This window comes from Carassius gibelio, chromosome A10 (assembly GCF_023724105.1).
Source record: "Carassius gibelio isolate Cgi1373 ecotype wild population from Czech Republic chromosome A10, carGib1.2-hapl.c, whole genome shotgun sequence".
Taxonomy (NCBI): domain Eukaryota; kingdom Metazoa; phylum Chordata; class Actinopteri; order Cypriniformes; family Cyprinidae; genus Carassius; species Carassius gibelio.
In genome coordinates, this window is record NC_068380.1 from 517,976 (window position 1) to 523,972 (window position 5,997).

Consider the following 5,997-nt stretch of genomic DNA (forward strand, 5'->3'; position numbering starts at 1 on the left):
ACAGAAAAAAATAAATACATTTGAAACTGCTTCTCTTTCTGTAGCTAATGTTTGCTTTAGAGAGGAAAAAGCTTCCATAAAAAGACTATATATATATATATACTGTATATACATACATACACACACACACACACACACACATATATATATGATATATATAGCCCAGGCCTAAAAGCCTGTATAAAGCACAGGTCTGATTGCTCATGGAAACCGGAATGGCCGTTCCAGCACAATGTTCCCTCATCAGAGTAAAGTAAGGCTCTCTTCATCAGTGATTCATACTGCTGATGTAACAGCATGTGGAGCCGCTCTGCACGCACACAATATGCACACACAGTCGCTTCATGAATATACTGAAAAGAATGTAGTCAACAGCCTAGGAAAAACTAAATCTAGTCTGTCTGTCTGTCTAATCACATTTAAAGAAATAGAAATATAGATATGTCAAGTTTACTAAATTCATGGTTCATTAATGCCCCCTTCAGGATGTAATTACATAATAATTTTCCTTATCAGTTGTTGTAAAATGACATTTTATATTATACATTTATACAATGGGGGAAATATTTACTTGATCCCCTGCTGATTTTGTAAGTTTGCCCACTTAAAAAGAAATGAAGGTTCCGTAACTCTTATGGTAGGTATATTTTAACGGACAGAGACAGAATACCAAGCAAAAATTCCAGAAAAAAACACATTATATTAAGGTTAGAAAATGATTTGCATTTAAGTGAGTGAAATAAGTATTTGATCCCCAGGCAAAGCATGACTTAGTACTTGATGCAGAAGGCCTTGTTGGCAAGCACAGAGGTAAAAGATTTCTTGTAGTTGGTCACCAGGTTGGCACACATCTCAGGAGGGATTTTGGTCCACTCCTCTTTAATGATTCTCTCTAAGTCCTTAAGGTTTCTTGACTGTCGTTTGGCAACTGGAAGTTTCAGCTCCCGCCACAGATTTTCTATAGGATTGAGGTCTGGATACTGGCTAGGCCTCTCCATGTCCTTAAAGGGGTCATATGATGCAATTAAAATGTTTTCCTTTCTCTTTGGAATGTTACAAGCTCTTGGTGCATAAAGAAGATTTGTAAAGTTGCAAAGACTAAAGTCTTAAATCCAAAGAGAAATTCTTTTAAAAAGTTCAATTAGTCTACGCCCCCATAAAATGACACGTTCTAACACGCCCCCACATCTCTATGTCACACCGTGGGAAGATTTGCATAATGCCGCCCAGAAATGCAAAAAAACTTTTATTCTCGTTGTAATATTGTTGTTGCTGCCGCTGCCACCGTCCCCATGTCGTATGATGCTGTGTGTTTCACTGTGAAAGCAAAACTTTGTTTGGTCTTCCAAAAGTGGACGCTTCGTCATGTTTGGAACTGATCCGTGCTGGTCGCTGAGGAAAAACATCAACTTTGCACTGTGGATCACCAATATGCACTGGATAGCTGGCCAATTAGAGAGCACCTCGCTTTCAGAAAAATTGACACGTTTCAGAAGGCGGGGCACAGAGGAGAAACAATAATGTACAGTATGTGGAAAATAATGTGTTTTTTTAACCTTAAACCACATAAACACATTTCATTACACCAAATAATGTTCTTTTTAGCAGTATCATGTGACCCTTTAATGTGTTTCTTTTTGAGCCACTTCTGTGTTGCCTTGGCTGGATGTTTCGGGTCATTGTTATTCTAGAAGACCCATCCATGACCCATCTGCAGTGTTCTGGTGGAGGGAAGGATGTTCTCATCCCAGATTTTACAGTATGGCCCCATTCACCCGTCATGGTCCATTCACCCATCAATGAGGTGAAGTCATTCAGCAGAAAAACAGCCTCAAAGCACGTTTCAACCTCTGTGCTTGACTGTAGGGATGGTGTTCTTGTGGTCACAGTCAGCATTTATCTTCAAACACGGCAAGTTGAGTTAATGCCAAAAAGCTACATTTTGGTTTCTCCCAAGCCATCTCTAAATCATTTAGATGTGCTTTGGCAAACTTTTAACGGGTCTGTACATGTTCTTTCTTGAGCAGGGTAACCTTGGGGGGCGCTGCAGGATTTCAGTTCATTAAGGCATAGTATGCTACCAATGTTTTGCTTTATGACTGGGGTCCCAACTGCCTTAAGATCATTAACAAGCTCCTCCCGTGCAGTTTGGGGCTGATCCCTCACCTTTCGTATGATCATCCTTTCCCCATGAGGCAAGATCTTGCACGGAGCTCCAGACCAAGGCTGAATGATGGTTGTTTTGCATTTCTTTCATTTCCAAATAATCGCACCAACAGTTGTCTCTTTCTCACCAAGCTTCTTTTTAATGGTCTTTTAGCCCATTCAAGCCTTGTGTAGATTTAATCTTGTCTCTGACATCCTTTGACAGATCTTTGGTCTTGTCCATGGTGGTGGGAGAGGTAGGAATGGAAGATACAGACTGTGTAGACAGATGTCTTATACACCTAAAGAGCTGACATTAGGAGTAACTTTTTAAAGTGATAGCACTAGTCTGTGATCCAATGGGCACATAACCAATCTGTGGGAGCCAGAATTCTTGTTTGTTGGTTGGGGATCAAATACTTCTTTCACTCACAGAAATGCAAATCAATTTCTATCCCTTTATTTAATGTATTTTTTTCTGGATTCTTCGGTTGATATTCTGTCTCTATCTGTTACAATGAACCTACCATAAAAATTAAGACTCTTAATTTCTTTGTAAATGGGCAAACTTACAAAATCAGCAGGGGATCAAATAAATATTTCTCCCATTGTATATAGATACTGTTGGTGTCACACGTTTACAAAGCCCTTGCAGAATCTGCAAACTGTTAATAAAAATTGCATGCTATTTTTTATTTAGCGTTGTCCTTAATAAGCTATTTCAAATAAAAGATGTACTCCAAGACAAAATAACTAAATTTATACTTGATTCTTAATACTTTGTTTTATTACCTGAATGATCCAAGACTATTGTTATATTTTGTAATATACTGTGAAATTGTTCTGTAAGTCCCTTGATTTTCCTGAACAGTTTTCCCACTGGTCCTGCAAATTCTTATGTTTACCAGCATATTTTCCATATTTTAACCCTTTCCAACAGTGCCTGTATGTTTGTGAGCTCCATCTTTTCACACTGAGGGATTCATACACAAAAGGATCAAACATTCACTGGTTATCAAGAAGGAAACACGATGCATTAATAGCCAGGGGTGAAAACTATTTGAATTTCAATTATTATAATTTAAATGATTCTTCTTAACATTCTGCAGGTTATGCAATGTGAGCCTATGACCACAACTGTATATATATACAAAGAGAGAGAGATTGAGTGAATAATTTCACTACATTTATAACCAACAACAACCACTTAAAAAAAGCATTCAATACTCCATCATCTTCAGTGTAGACAGATATAGAGCACCGATGGCACCTCCATCTCTAAACCTGCCTTGAATTCAGTCAATGTCAAATACTTCTTCATTTGCTATTTTTGCATACGTGTGCCTGTTTCACTGATGTGTGGGTTCTTCAAATAGCACACATGCATACTGCACTACAAAGACATGGGAGGATAACAAGCACAGCTGCTGCAAAAGTAGTGCAGATTCATCAGGACAACAGATGAGAGAGCCCTCATAGTAGTTTAAAAGACTTTTCTCATTGTCACTTCAATGCAAAAACCTTCCGATCATCCATTCAGAGCTGAGATGAATGTTGTATGTGGAACAATAGAAGAAAGCACTTTTTGCCTCCAGGTATAATCTGTTGTCATGATGGGCAAAAGCAGCAAAACATCAAGACCACAGTCAATTATTACTGCTTTCTTTACCTCTTAATAATATATACACTACTAAACCATAGAAGTATGCAATTATTCAGAACTGGATTTCAGAACAAATAAAAGAAGTACACTTCAGTTGATAAAAGACTTTTGAATCAACAGTTGCAAAATATATATACGATTTGAAATTTCGGAAACACTTTGCTGAAGCATATCAATTTGGCCTGATAGTGCACTTAAAGGGAAAAGTTATGTTTTTATCTACAATTACAGTAGCTTTAATGGACTGCAGATATTCTAGACTCCTTCCTAGCTCTAAAAATAGTATATTATAAGGCTGGAGTGTGAACCCGTAGTGCTCTAACCTTCAAACATATTCTTGCGAGTACCTGGTTGCGATTTAACGAAAGGGCCAATGGGGAAAGACTATGCCAGTAATATTTCACCTTTCAATGTAAGGATCTACATACACCAGATTTAAGGCAAATCTGTCATTGTATGTGAAAGGGGAAGAGAGAGAGAATTCGTCAAAGTTACCCTCAGGCCATCCAAGATGTAGATGAGTCTGTTTCTTCTCCAGATTTGGAAAAATGTTACATTCCATCACTTGCTCACCAATGAATCCTTTGCATTGAATAGGTACTGTCATAATGAGAGTCCAAACAGCTCACAATAATCCACACCAGTCCATCACTTAACGTCTTGTGAAGCTAAAAGCTATATGTTTGTAATTAAGACAAATACACCATGAATGCATTTGATCTTTAAACTCTATAATCCACAACAACACTTCCTCATTCCACACTTTCAACATTTCCTGTTGTCCTCTCACGTTAAAATTCACTGACATATTTGTTTAGAACTGTTTTTGGGATGTTTTCACTTGTAAACGGTGCTTGATTTGTTTATATTCATATCTCTCCTGGTTCAGATGAAATTACTTTTCAGCAAGATTGATAGGATACTCATATTTTAGATATATGGTAAGCAATTATTGGATAATCATGTTTTTTCGAGTTTTTGCTTTACAAGACATTGGAGTCATGTGGATTTTTGTGATGTTTTTATCAGTTTGGACTCTCATTCGACGGCACCCATTCACTGCATAGGATGGTTCGACTCGTGAGCAAATTATAGAATGCTAGATGGCCTGAGAGTGAGGACATTTTAAGCAAATTTTAATTTTGGGGGGAATTATTCCTTTTTGTTTTTCACTTCTTTTTATATTGTGACATCTATCAGAATGAAAAGGATATACAACAGGGGGAAGATTAGGGCAGGATTTGATTTTATTCAATAGGAACTGAATCACAATAAGTGGGTTATATATGAAAGCCCACTCATTATGATTGAAGACATTGCATGCATGGATGAACTATTCATAAAAACATAGTGCATTTAAAAAGTTCTTCGTCAATTTCATCATGTTCTGCTCCATTTAAATGCTTTTCACATCTTCAAAACTGCTTAGAAAAGCTGAGAGAAAAGGCTAACCTCAAAACAGTTTGCCATTCAAAACCACGAATATGAATGAAAGCCCTTCCGTTTATGGGACAGCAAACAGTAATGGGGCTTCATACTGAGAAAAACTAACTCTTTCAGAATGTGAACGTCCATTAGCGGTCAAAATAGATTTACAACTAAACAGCAGCTGAAGGCATGTTCTTCCAAACCTGAAGAAAAGACTTGCAGGTTACACAGATTTCGGTCTACACGAGGGTGAATAAAAGATGACAGATTCTGCTTTCACAGAGAAAACACTCCATGTGCTCTGTACAAACATCACAAATGAATGAATCTGTTTTGATTTTCTATCCATGCAAGCTGAGCGCATGATGTGGCATTCAGAGTGCATAAAATACAGACATTCATTTTGTTCTCTACTCATACTAGAATGTGATCATTTCCCACAGCAACATGCAAAAGGCAGATTAGTGAACACTATTAACAAGATTTCTGCATCCACAGAGATGCTTTCGGATTTTTAGAGACCTTTAATCAGATTCTCAACTGTGACAACGATCTTACAAACAGAGATGGGAGGCAAGCAAAAGACAGAATATAAGAATGAAGTGAAGTAAAAATAGAGATGTTCGTCATGAGAAAGGGAATTATGTTGTGACGTAGAGAGAAGCTGGGAGCTGTGGTCACTAAAAAGCAAAAAGGATGGATGTTTTGTGAGAAGGAGAATTAAAAAGCATGATTTAAATGTACCTTCTTACAACAGAGCT